The sequence below is a fragment of the Mastigoproctus giganteus genome, chromosome 13, assembly GCF_048544385.1.
Source record: "Mastigoproctus giganteus isolate SK-2022 chromosome 13, ASM4854438v1, whole genome shotgun sequence".
Taxonomy (NCBI): domain Eukaryota; kingdom Metazoa; phylum Arthropoda; class Arachnida; order Uropygi; family Thelyphonidae; genus Mastigoproctus; species Mastigoproctus giganteus.
Genome location: NC_143587.1, coordinates 162,162,545 through 162,176,863, shown reverse-complemented (window position 1 = coordinate 162,176,863; position 14,319 = coordinate 162,162,545). Strand labels below are relative to the sequence as shown.

The window sequence follows — 14,319 nt, the reverse complement described above, 5'->3', positions numbered from 1 at the left end:
GAGTCACACGTACTCTGGTTTGAATTGGAGTTATGAGTTTCCTTCTCATAGGTATCTCTCTTAGTCTGGCTCCTATTTCACGAAAACTCGTCCGGCTTGGGTGACCCTACTAGTAGCTATGCTACTGCCGGCATGGCTGTCGAGGTTGTCTGAGTACGCAAGCCTCATCACCGCGACAAGGTGAAGATACCATCGAGGGGAAAATGAGAGCGCAAGTAGTCTAATCTATAGACCAGAAGATGGTGAGGAGTATGAGTCACTACACGCAGTTGGAATGGGCAAGCAAGTGTGAATGCCTTATTACGGGTAACTTCAATCTGTCCTGATTGGAATAAGTGAGAAGGAAACTCGCCACGGAGACAAAATTTTAAGTAAACTAGATGATTATTATTTGTATTAGTATGTTAGAGAAAATAGTAGGAGTAAGAATATTTTTAACCTCACGACTCATTTTATGGAGATGGTAGCGTCACAAATATGCCATTCACTCATTTAATCTATTTTGGTGAATATTCCATCCAGAATGTACCCATATTTAATAACCACACCTCGTGTTCATTTTCCCTCTTTAATGGCAGAAGTTCTTTTAGTATCTTGTTAAGCTTTTTGGTTAACAAGATACTGAAAAATTTCGTCCAAAAATAAGTAGTTTAAAGCAACTCGCGCAATTCCTTGAATTGTAACGTTGCTTTTTCTTTCTTTCCAGAATGCATACGCGTTTCCAGATTTATTTAAAGAGAGAAAATGAACACGTCCACACTACGCGGTGTGGCTATTAAATAACGAGACTGTTGCAATAAAATAGATAGAATGAAATATTTGATGGTTTAAACCAGAGCTACGATGCTCAATACGTTCTACGTTGATTTCAATGTTTGCAAAAGAATAAGAGAAGTTTACCTCAATATGATACATAGAACACTTCCATCATCCGTGGAAGTGTTCTATTTATCATAATGAGGGAAATTTCTCTTCTACAAATAAAATATTTCGTACCTCACAAGTTATCCCTTTCGGAATAATTGCCTTGGACTTGCATACCCCGTTCCATACGTTCTTCTAAGCACAGAATCATTTCTGGAGGTCACCTTTTTAAGCTCTTTTACCACTTTGGTCGCTTTATTTTTTTCTGAATGTCTCCAGTGGACTGAAAAGGGGTTACCTTAATTACACTTTTCAGTTTAGGGAAGAGATAAAAGTCACAAGGGGTCTGGCGAGTAGGGTGCATGTTCACATAGGCATTTGTTTCTTGTCCTGATGCTGGCGCGTTGTGTGCTGGAGCATTGTTCTGATGGAGCATCTAACCATCTTTCCACAATTCAGGTATCTTCCTTCGGATTTTTTCAAGAAGTTCTTGTTAAAACTTCAATGTAGTATGTTTGATTGACAGTCTGATTTGATGGAGGTATTCAGCCATAATTCTTTAATATCGAAGCAAACCAGAATCATCGTTTTCATTTTGACTTTTTTTTTTTTTTTTTTTGTGTTGGGGATTGTTTTGTCTTTTTTTTTTTTTTTTCATCTAGTCCAACTTACAGAAAAGTCAACAATAGAAAAGTCCAGAAATTTTTTATGGACTATGATTCATGCAACTTATTTGTCCCAATATTGCTCAAGATCGGGTAAAGTTTCCTTCAGCCCTTTGCGTTTACGTAACTTCATGAGGACGAGACTTTTCATCAAGTGGGTCTCCAGGAAGAATCTGCCAGTGATCAAATACACACTGAGGGAATACACACTATTGGAATGCAGATCAGCAGTGAAACCAAGAGATTCCATTACAGGAAAATATGACTTGACAATGAACATCGGTGTTCCAGCAATCTGTCCTTCTATTACATGGCCTCTTCTGCGATTCAACACTCCACAAATACCTCCTACAGCACTTTCAGGACACTTCTTTTCAACTAGATATACTGGTTCCAAAATACGTGATTGTGCAGTAAGTACACAAGCATAGAGACACCTTCTAGCAGTTGGAATTATCTGGCCACCTCCTCTGTGAATTACATCAGCATGCAACGTGATATCATAAATATAAAAACGAACACCTCGCATGTTTTCTTCACACAAGACACTCTTTGGTTGCCGATTGAAAACCAGCAATGACACTGTCCTTTATTTTATTCAAATACTGTACACCTTTGGTAACGTCCACTAAAAAATTTGGGCCAGAACCAAATTTTTTAGTGTTACCTTCTGGACCAAAACATCAGATTTTACGCGCCTCTGTTGCATCCCAGTCGTACTTATCAGACAAGTAACGTGCACGTAACTTAAAATCATCTTTTCGATCAACAGTGCCTTTATTAATATCTTCTGGAAGGCCATCAGGCATTGGCATTGCTTTCATGTACAAACGATTGTGCTTATTTGGAGATTTTTACAAGCACAAAATTCCACACTTTTCTGAAACGCTTTCACGATATGTCTTCCATTTCATTGACTGTCTTTTAGTTTTTGGGTCGTATTGGAAGAGTCAACTTTCATCCCAAGTAATTACAGTATTCAGAATGTCCGGATCTTCTTTAACCAGTCCATTCGGTATGCGAACTCCATAGTACCTTCCCACAAACCTGACATAACAGCTCATAACTTTCAGTTGGTGTTTTCATTATTTTGTTAAAAATTTAAAATTTATTCGTTGTCCAATTCCATGGTCTGTCATTTTTCTAGCAAACTGCAAAAATACGAGGTAATGAAAACCTATCTCACTGCAAAGCAAATGAGCGGGTTGAAACGTGATTTGGCCGACAACTAGGGAAAGGTTCAAGGTCAACTGATGTGCCTTTTTTTTTCACAGGTGGCATTTGGTGTGTAGTGGCTACGCACACTGTGGTTATTTAATAGCCACACTTTGTATTTCTCATTTCTTTGTATCTCTGCGTTCGATTTTGATTGGGGATCTTTCTACTCCCATTGAAGGCCGAAGTTCAGTACGCCACCTTCAGGTTTGGGCTTATGTTCAGTTCAGAACGTAAGTCCTTTATCCACGGTTCTAAGTTGCCAAATACGGTCTTTCTTTTCAGCTGGGTGGTGGGGGTAAGGATATCTATTAGCGAATGTATGCCGAACTGTGAATGTATTTTGTCTAGGTCAGTAGCCAAGTAAAATTTCATTAAAATACGTTGTGTTCTTTTAAAAGAGGTACTTGAAGTAGGTTGCGTTGTCCCTCTCAAGTTCTTGTGCAGCTAAGGATGATTTCGCATACCGTATGGCAGCTCGAATCGAACACAACTTTACGATTGTTTTTGTTCGCGTGTTGTTACTAGAGACCACAATGTAATGAGGGACCAATTAGTGCTGAAACAGGGTGGCACAGCAGTGTGTAATCTTGTAAACAAATTGCCAAATAACTGAGTCCATATTCGAAAGTAATGCGATATCAGAATAAATCTTTACAAAGGCAAGTTTTATTTGTTCTATGAGAACTGAGTCTGCGGGTGTTAGGCTGGAAAACAGATTAAAGGACAAAATAGTCCTAGAAGAATTTATGAATATATAGAGCGATATCTATCTGTTTTTCATGGGTTCTTAAAGACAAATGCGATCATGTCAGGCTTTGAGGGGTCTCGCTTCGATGCCCATAGACGACTGGAGGAATTTCTATATACCTAAAAGGGGAAAAAAATAAAAAAAAACCCACTTTATTTCTAACTGGACCTGTCTTTCATTCTTTGTTGGGTTTTTAGGCGCACCAGCGATTCAAGACATTGAGCCATTGTGTTATGTCTGTACAAGTGTACTCATGAGCCGATTTGCATATTGTACGAGAAAATTTGAATAATTCTATGAGCTGCATCCTTCGCTTGAAATCGGCTAACTACTTTACCCTTTCAAGGCCCATTTCAATTCTCTAATGTTCTCCTCTTTCAAAAGTTAGTTAACCTGTTTTACCCATTGCAGTGCTCAAATGCTGTTTTACTCATTGCAATTCTAATTTTTTGTATACTCCTATCCTTTATTAACAAACTGCCGAAATATCTTTATTTACCCACCCACTTGTAATATCTTCTTATCATCTACTTTAGTATTTCCTTTTGATCCCTTCCTGTCCTCATAACGTCAGTCTTATCAACATTTATTCTCATTCCGTATTCTTTATAACTTTCCTCCAACCGTCTCAACAAGATCCGTAACCTCCCCCCCCACATCTTTGTATCCGATATCAGCGCCATATCACCTTCAAATCTGAGTCCGCGGTTGACTCCTTCCAACCAACCAACCTCCTATTACCCACTCGTTTTTAACTTAACCTTCAATACAGTTCCTGTACTCCCTCCACCCGAAATTAATTATACATTCATATAAATTTGCCACCCCCTAAAAGTATAGACTTATTTTTCAAAGCTTTACTAGGTAAACAGGTAAAAGAAACAATCAAAATACAGCGCCAGAGATCTTTATTTAATAGGGAATACAGAATACCTCAATGTGAATTATAAATTCCCTTGGCAGTTATACAAGAGCTGTTGTCTCTTGACAGTCGGCCATCCGGGAACCTAAAATCCTCCTTTTAACAAGTGTGGGTACACTTTTTAAAACGAATGTGGTTTTGGCTGATTTAGACATAACTCTAGGTGGCAGTCCCATCATGTTCCAGACATGCTCAATAACAGAAAAATCAGAATTTATAGGCGAAGGACATTGCAGAGAAAGGTCTGACAAAATTAACGATATGGGGCCGATCCTGTTGGAAGAAAGAATTATGTAATTGTTAGAGAAATCGCTAAAGGGAGGTTATAAGTACATCTCAACAGTGACCTATGAGATTATCTTGAACAAAATCATAAGAGGTGGCACCAGTTGTCAAAGTGGAGGAGTTTTAAATATCGGGAGCATGAATCCATCTTATTAATCGTTAACCTGCAGGTTAATATTCGGCGCTGGTTACAATCACCGGGACACAAGGAGTTACTATCAGCTGCTTGTCCATGAGAGTGTGAAAGAAAAATGCATCATCATCAAGAACTGCTTGTTCCTTTCTCTACACTTAATCTGTTGTGCCATGTGGTCACGGGAATTTCTGCGTTTTCCCTCTGCAACAAGTGCTTAAGCATAATTTGTAGCTTAATATGTAATCATCATTGGAGTGTGGTGTGTTCAGCTACACTCAGTAAAAATAAGAGGATTGCGCAACTTAAATAGCTTTCTCTTTTAATATATCATCCCCTTGCCTCGTAACGACCACGTGAACTTTTGTGGCTTCAAGGTCACTGCACACGCAGCTCTTGGAGTACAACTGTTAATCTCTCCTCCTCTTCATTCGTTGCTTAAATGCTCCACCCCTCCCCTTGGCTAAATTATCGCGATGTCAAGAGGGGTACTTAAAATATATGAACATAATAAATTGCAGTTTCACAGACTTCCACTTATTCCTTGTAACTCAGTATGTGAGGAATTCGACACGCTTATTTTGTCAGATTAACTTAGTAACTTCTTCAGGTCTTGGTGGGTCATTTTCAGAAATACAGTGTCTGAAGAAGTACTATATTAAGAAGCCATGTTTCCCTTACCAAAATGGTATATTCTTTTGTGTTTCTAGGTCACGCTGATAGTTGCAGTATTGGGGATATTTCGGAGCTCACACGTATCAGTTAGTATGAATAATATACGAGAGACCTGTTTCTTAAACTGCCAAGAACTTATAATGCTAAAAGATCCCAAGAAAAGCAGTGCAACTTGGCAAAAGTTTCTTTGGAAAATCTAAATAATGTTGACTGAAGGAGTCCTACACCGTATTAAGATCTGATCTGTAAAGGGTTGATCACAGTTTTACTTTGGATTGCGCGTCCTAAGTCAATCAGAAGTAGACTAGAAAATGCGTTGGAAAATTATCGAACTATTGAGGCAGTGGTAAGGATCAACGAGTTTATGAAGCTTATTAAGCGAAAAGTGCTAGGTTGTAGTGCTGACTGAAAGATTTAACAAGTTAAGGCGATTTTCATCTGTCCTGCTTTTCATATAAGCAAGTAGCAGTAGTTGAGAGAAAACAACACTTGAGTCTTACTCGTGGAAAGCCAAATTCGTTTTAACGTGGAATAACTCCAAGTCAAGAAAAATTGAAGTTATTCCAGCAACCAAAAATGAAAGTAAAAAATTTCAGCGACTTTTTAATTAGAAATCCAAATATAGTGTCGGTGAGTAAACATCTGTAAAGTGTTGTTAGTCAGATAATAACGCTTCACTTTCGTTTTCAGAAAGAAGCCAGAGTTAACTGAAGTTATCGAGCATTCTGCGAGAAACAAAAAGCGAAATTGTGATAGTTGAAATCTCAAAGTATTCTCGCACTTCTCTACTACACTTTATTAAACGAGGTTTCTACATAAGAGTCTCTACTTTCTGTTTTGGAGTTTTCGGCTGTTTTAGTATACTCGTGCACAAATACTCCAGAGAATTCCCATGCCCTTCACCTGAGATCGGTAATTTCAATTCTGATTAAAGAAGCTTTAAGAATTCCGCCAACTCCAGCAGGATTTAAACCCAGATCTCTCCAGAACAAATGATAACTGGAAAACATGTTTTAGGATGTAGCATGAAGAATTTATCATTAATAAAACAGGAAGCAAGAGCTATTGTAGGTGCAATGGAGGATGGTAGTTTTGTCAATTTTTATAAATTCCAAAAGGTTTTTGGTTCGAATTCCGTTGATGACGTAAGAATCCACTGTGCGTCGAGTTAGTCTCTAGGGATTGAGTATGGGATTTTTACCTGGATTTTCATTTTCAGGGCTAAAATAAGAAAAGAGCTCAATGGCCTCATTGCCGATTTGCTTCATCCTGAATACAGACTAGAAGGGCAGCTTAGAAGGCACGATTTTACAGAAGCATTGAATCTCCATGGCTTCGGTTGCCTTGAAGTTAATACGAACCAACGCTAACACTCATCAGTGTAGCTAAATAAATCATACAAGTTAGTGTTTATGATGCAGCAATTGTTCCTCATACAGTCGTCTCAATGCTGCGCGACCTCTAGAGATATCAAAGCCAATTTGATATCTCCAGGACAGGTTTCTGCAATGCATTAATCATTACATTGATGCTCTAAAAAATAATTTCGATATTATGTGTTCGTCCAGTGTTTCGTCAGAACTGTGTTCGTCCAGTGTTTCGTCAGAACGTGTGAATAGTCGAAGTAAACACGTGATCAATTTCTTCAAAATGACTTTGAAATTACTGTAGCCAGTGAACGCAGCACTGGCAGTGGTACAAATTCGAGTTGGTATGGGTAATGACAACATTGACTGATCTGTGTGGATCAGTACTGTAAAAATAACTTTGGTAGACAGGCCGAAACATGCTACGAAGAATCGTCTATTTGAATATTTTTGCAATACGCATTAAAGGAAACAGAAACAAGAACCTCAAACAGTGACCCGATTTTGACCAAAGAGCTGATGATTAAGGTTAAGAGGGATTCAAGAATAAATTATTATATCTTCAGATGATTATAGTATGTTTTTATATGAAATATAAAGTGGAAAAAAATGTAACATTATGAAACTAATATCGGTTATCTACCAAGCGCTTGAATACATGCGCTGACGTATTGGCTGTCAATTGTGGGCCTGTTCCACCTGAGCTCTGTTGAGGAATCAAAGTATCGAATGGTCAGGCGTCTTTCAGTCAAATCCCCAGACATGTGTGATTGGAGACAGAATCTGGTCAACTCTCAGGCTAACATTCACGTCTTGAATATTACCATTCTGGTAATATTACGAAGGGGCATTATCAGTTTGAACACTAATAACTGTTGGTTGGAGATAAATAAAAGAATCCAATCTTTTGTACCTTCCTAAATATAGACAAATTTTCCCTTTTTTTGAAAATAAAAGGGATAAAAACACAATTTAAGTATTTAATTCTTTATTCATGACTAAAAATACCAATAAAAATTTCAATCCAAGAAAAGATCTCATTTTTTTTTTAATACTCTAAGCAGAATTCAAAAACCCCATAAACTTTAAAACTAAAAAGAAAGTTATCATCTTTCAGGTACTACGGCAGGTTTAATCTTAATGTAATTTCATTATGCCCAATTTTGCGTAGTAATTCTAATTTAGATTTTTGAGATTCGTAGTTTGTTGTAAAAGTAGTTTTACAACTTAAACTACAGTTTGCACTGTTGCACACGATAATTACCTTCATGAAGAGCATCCCATTCTGGGACCTATACCGGTCTCTTGGTCAAATTCAAACGGATAGAATGCTGGCTTTCAGATTTTATATTGGTGTAAAAATGCAAATTGCGAGTCGAAATATGTATTTTAACAATTCAGATACATTTTTTTCTTAATGTAAGAGTACGTGCTCTACTTGATGTTATGTATCACAATTTAATAACAGAAGTAATCGCGACCAACCGGTTTTTCCGTAGTTCACTCGAGTTCTTCTCACGGTGGTGATGATTGAGCACAATGGAAACTACACCGCGGCTTGAATTTTTTAAAACGATTTCATTACATACTTCTGCAAAGATTCGGGGCAAGGTTAGAAATCTAGTTTCGCGTTCTGTCACGTGAGAGAAGAGCTTGTACAAGAAAGGAAGCCCTATTTTAGAAAACAATGGCCATGAGCTGATGGAAAGCACGTGGTCAACCATCCATGTCTAAGTACGCGCTGTCTTTAGAATTCTCTTCCTCGTCTCTTTCTCTGCTTTTGTATCTCTACAAAAGGTAATAGCGCATTCGTTCGGTCCACAATTCTCCATTTGCGTGTGGGTTGCCGTTTACAGAATTCTATTTTCGTGCCTAGGACGTCTCGGCGAGTGTTTTCGGCAAACGCAACAGGAACCCAAATAGGTGAATTGCAGTAGACTCGCAATTCATAACGACGTGTGGGAGGAAGGAGCCAAGCAACTGAAAAGCAGGACACACGCATGCACACAGAGAAACTTCACTGAATTTCCATTCTGTGTTATGGAAAATCGGTTACAGAATAAATCCGAGACTTGCATGAGAGAAAGGGCGTGTATGAAATCTGAATATGTTTAACTGATGGGTTTGAGGGATGATTCTTAACATCACTTCAACTGTCTTAATGATGATACATATTACTTATTGTAAACGGTCTGTGCAATTTTTGAATAATAAACATGCTGAGGATTAAAATTAATTGCTTGATGTTATACGTATAATTGCTTGTAATAACAAGTCAGGTCGGTCCTGGAGTTCAGGGAGCCCAAGTGCGAGAATTAATATTGAAGAAAGGTCCGAAAGGAATGGTGCTTCTTATGATTTGGAACCAGGGTGCGTTGCGTCCGCTGCATACCTATAAAGACCGGTCCACCTCTCCCAACTTTGCCCAACAGGGTAAACCTAGATCTCTTGACAGCAACTAGCTTCCTAGGCGGATTGTGAATCGGTGTCCTTTCAACCCAAACCCTAAGTTCAGATGCTGGCTAAGGTTTTCATAAACTGGAAGCCATTTTGCCAAATGGCTCGGTCATTGTGACTAATTTCCCTCCGTGGCAACTTAGCCGCTATTAGATCGCTACTTGGCACCCGTTTGGAGAGGGCTAGGTTCGTTTCTAATAATTGGAGGAATTTCTAAAGCCCCCTCCAGGCTTCACCTAGCCGATATTAGATGGAGAAGAGTAAACCTTTTTCTTGAATTATATTGGATTTTTCAACCCCCGGAACACGCTTGTTTTTTTATGAAACCCCCAAGCAGGATAGATATTAGAACCTATTGTTCCTAGTACAGTGCATGGGTTGAGAAGATCAAATAAGATACTTGCTGACATTAGACTTGAATTTCTGTAGATTGTAATCTTCATGAAATATGTATGAAGGAAGGTTATTCCAAAAAACAGAAGTTGAATGAATAAATGAGGAAGAAGAAAAGTAGGTTCTGTGGGCTATTGAAGTTGGACAGTAAAAGGATGTTGACTGGTTGCGGCCCAGGTTTGCATTCGTTTGGAAGAGAGATCGGAAATTATCGAACTCAAGCCAATCCAGAAGAACTGTGCCCATGGAAGTATCTATAGAAAAAGCTTGGTTTGGTTGGTTGGTTTTTAGGAGCATTAGCAACTAAGGCCACATTGCTCCGGGATATGCGGTGGTTATTCCTTGACCTTTCCGCATCCTCCGTATTTGGTGGTCGCGGGCTCGAACCCCGGTCTAATCAAGAAACGTGTGCTGCGCACTGCTGCTCCTTCCCACCTGGCTACGGAGGCGCCGTATAGAAAAGGCATGCAGAGAAACAGAACGTCTATGAGACAGTAGAAAGACTGGTAGAGATGATTCATTAATTAACTAACTGCCATCTTTTAAATGGAATCTAGAAGACTGAGAGAGGTATTGAGGGCACATCCCCAGATGTGCCCTCGATTCCTTTCTCAGGCTTGCGATTTTCTACTCTTAGCCTCTTCAAAATCTAGTTTGGACTGATTAATAACAGCTTTACAATTGTTTAGAGTTTTTGTGTAGGCACAAAATGAACTTGGAGGTTTGGATACCAGACAAATGCGAGATCCAACGTTCTTATCTTGAACAGCATCTCGACTAGCTGGCTCCAAGTGACTAGAATATGCAAGTCATCTCGAGTTATGAACATTAAAATTGTGGAAAAAAAATTACCGTTCTGTTTAGAAAGTTGGAATGGAGAAAGTCAAGTTTCAGAACTCAATTGGTATCAAATGATTAGTGGAGTTATAACGATATAGGCAATAAATGAATTTGACAGTATGTGGAAGAGCAATTTTAAGCTAGAGAAAATCGAAAAGAGGAGATTCCAAATTACTAAGTCTCTGACAGGGAATATCAGAGCGGACATATGCACAAGAAATATGACTTTTCATCATTACTTTCTTACCACCTTTTGAAGCAAAAGATATACAGCGAATAATTTGGACAAGTGGGATGGACAGTGGTTGAATCAACTGATAACTGAGATTCTCTCAGAAAAAATACACCTGGTTTGGCAGAGTGTAAGTGGAAATGGACGTCATTGAGATTGGAGCTGAGACCACGTATATTTGTGAAATGAACGAGGAAGTGTTGTTTGGGAGGTAGGTTTAAATCTTTTCGTAGATAAGTTTGATATATTAGTTGTGTTCATGATGTATTCATTAGTCAGAAAAGGAGGAAAAGACATGATATATGAAGTAATAAAATTTTTGAATATGGCGTACACACGGTACGGATATATTCAGCTCCTTGATATTACGTGGCCTAGACAATGAACCCCTCCACCCCCGTATACACACTATTCAGATTCCCTACGGTCACTATCTGGCAGAGATTATATATACTAGCTGATCCGGATGCATATGGGGTTATACCCAGGGTTGTTAACAGCCCCACCATTGTGAAGGTGCAAGCAGAGGATTTCACTGTCACAGACAGACTGGATTTCAACGAAATTAGGTTCACTTCACTTGAGTGTCACCTGAATATCAGTTCCACCAGAGTTTGACTCCCAGGTAGCAAGCCCAGCTTGACCTACTTGAGAGAATGTCTGTGACAGCCTCAAGGATCCAAGTACCTTCACTTCAACGTCGGAAATTAAAAAAATAATTTGCTGAAATATTTATTTTTGCAATGCATAAGATTTGACATATTGATAAATTCTCAGAAATGTAGAGAAATGAATTCTAAGAAATATTCCTTCCATACTCATACGGAATTGGTTTAATGATCTTTATTATTATGTTTTTTTTTTCTCTCCACTTTTTCATTTTACAGGATTTCACAATTAAGTTTCAAGCCTCTGTCTACTGCATGCGTGTCAAAGTACTCAGGACCGTGCAACGCACCTTACAGTGTTTAGTGTCAAACGGCACCAGGGGTTTCCCCCATTTCCGCGTAGTATACATTGTGGGTGTGAAACAGAACATTGTCAATGCCAGAGGTTTAAAGGTGTATGGATTTTGTATATGTGTAGTGTCGTGTACCGTTGTTCCTCTGGTCATATAGCCGCTGGGTCCCTAATGGGACCCAACGTACAACGCACCATGGACTCTGATCTACGTGACTGCTGCTCTCGACAAGGTCATTTGTGTATTCTTTGGCCGTGTGGAAACTTAAATGCATTGAGTGCTGTGGACATTCAACAACATTTCTACCCACCAAAATGAGTTGTAAAAGTTCGCACATTGCGTCTGATCGTGCAATGATTCTTCGAAAGACAGTTGAACAATTTCACATTAACAGAATAGTAATTCGGATAGATTTGAGCAAGTGGAAGATCTGTGCTATGTGCGTTGCGCATTGTGTACGTGACCAACAACGGCTGCTCACACTCGAAGCATGCTGACAGCTCATTCAAGTTGTTGAAGATGATTCCTCCTTGCTCGATTCGATTGTACGAGGTATTTCGAACGGGATCAACAGACAAAGAAAAGAACATGGAATGGAGATCGACATGCTCTCTGAGATACAGTAAAACGTTTAAAAAAATCGGAAAATAAAGTGATGTTGATCACTTTCCACAAATTGTACATCCAAGTGAAAGAGTCATTAAGGAGCATTTCACACAAGTTTCAAATCGTTAACGAATTCGCCGACTAATGTCAGTTTCGAGAAAAGACAGCTGGCTCCTTGTTTAACGCCATCCCGATTCTGCGCTTATCAAGTAATTCTGCCAAAGGGTTCATGCCTCTATCCTCCACCACCACCACCATCCTTAATCTGTCATATCACTGAACTACTACTTCTTCCAAACGGATTTACGCTGATAGACAAAGATTTAACAATGGAGGACATTAGAAGAATGCGATGAAGCAAATTGATGGTGGTCACTTCAAATCCATTTGAAAATGTTTCCAACAGCTCAGTGGGCGATTTCACCAGTATGTTGTGAAATCATATACTGGTGAATTACTCAAGGCGATTACTTTGAAAAATAAAGCTTTATTTCATTCCATCTCTTTTTTTTTTTTTTTTTTTTTTTTTAAATTAAGCGGTCCTGGAACTTAACTGTCCAATCTTTCAATTTAATTTTTTCCCTTTTAATATGGTGCTTTGTCAATTATCTTGTGTATTGCTTCTTCTTTATTTGATCTGCACTTTTTTTTTTTTTTTTTTTGATGATCGCATCGCAGCCTAAAGAAGCGTTGTACTGATCCCAGTAGGCGTGACATACCTCATGGAAGGAACTAATGAAGGAGCTAATGACTTCGAGGAATGTTTCTGTTCTAAGATGGAAGCTCTCCAATCTACGGGGCTGACTAAATGGAAATCATTATAAAAGCTGCCCAGATAAGAGCTAGAAGAAAGATAATCGTAGAGACGTACGATTGAGTACTGGGCAAAGAAGACGGCCATGTCATTTAGACTCCTAAAGATGCTGGCCCAGTCTTTCTTAAATACTAATTCGGACCTCTCTTCCCTAAGCTCTCGTTTTGAACTACGTGAATGTTAACCGTTTGATGTGAAAAATACCTTTTATCATCTGTGTACTACGTCAATTGATTTTGTTTTTAGCTTAACGGCTATGTTTATTTAAAATTTGTGTAATTTGTTCCAATTTACATTTTGTTCCAGTAAATAACACCCTCCTAGAAAACGTTGATGTCTTGGAATAGGGGTGCATTTTAATTAATGTAAACAGTACATAAGAGAATATTGATGGGCAACATAAGAGGTAGGACTCATTTTTCCCCATTAATTTCTAAGATCTTCTTGGATTGACTTTCTTAAAAAAAAAAAAAAAAAATTAGTACTGGCACGAGTAATGTCAGGATCCGTTGTTACTGTAAATTGTAATCAAAAGTGAAAAATTACGCCGGCGGTTTAATCAAAATCAAAAGTACACCAATGAAGTGCGTAATTAACTGCTATAAATAAGAAATATTTATAAACTTAAGTAGCAGGTTTAAGAACAAAAAGGTGGTAGATGACTTTCATCAACCGGTGAAATACCACCACTTTGCTTAGTGGAGGCTTGAAGTGGCGAAACCCATGTTTAGTCTCTAGAGCAAAGTTTCCGGCATACCAAGTAAATTTACAAATTTCGGGTACAATTTAGCAGCAGGAGTCAGCCTGGACACATCTCAGTATCATGGTTTCTCGCGCTTTTTCAGTGAGAGTAGATGTCATAGCTCCATCCACTTGAAGGTTCCTTGCAGTTTCTCCGATCTGTATACTTTTGAGTCACAACTTGTCTACATCAATGCTAATCCGTTGATAAACTGGATTGTGTTTCCAGGAAACATTACTTGAGCGACCTAGATTGTCTAGCTCTGCTTGAAGAGAAAGCAGAGGATCAGACTGGTAATGTCCTGGGAGTCCTGATGATATCGTCGATTCTCAGGCATCGATGCGTCCATTTATAAGGGCACACTCTGCTGCTTCCAAGGCATCTCGTCTAAATTCTA

The 14,319-nt window shown here is 38.7% G+C and overlaps 1 protein-coding gene and 1 pseudogene across 2 annotated transcripts in view; both read right to left on the bottom strand.

Annotated features, from left to right (window-relative positions):
• LOC150076561 (uncharacterized) overlaps positions 1–14,319 on the bottom strand; it is a 94,250-nt gene that overhangs the window by 28,817 nt on the left and 51,114 nt on the right. The window lies entirely within an intron of this gene.
• LOC150076562 (elongation factor 2-like) lies at positions 1,594–13,267 on the bottom strand (annotated as a pseudogene).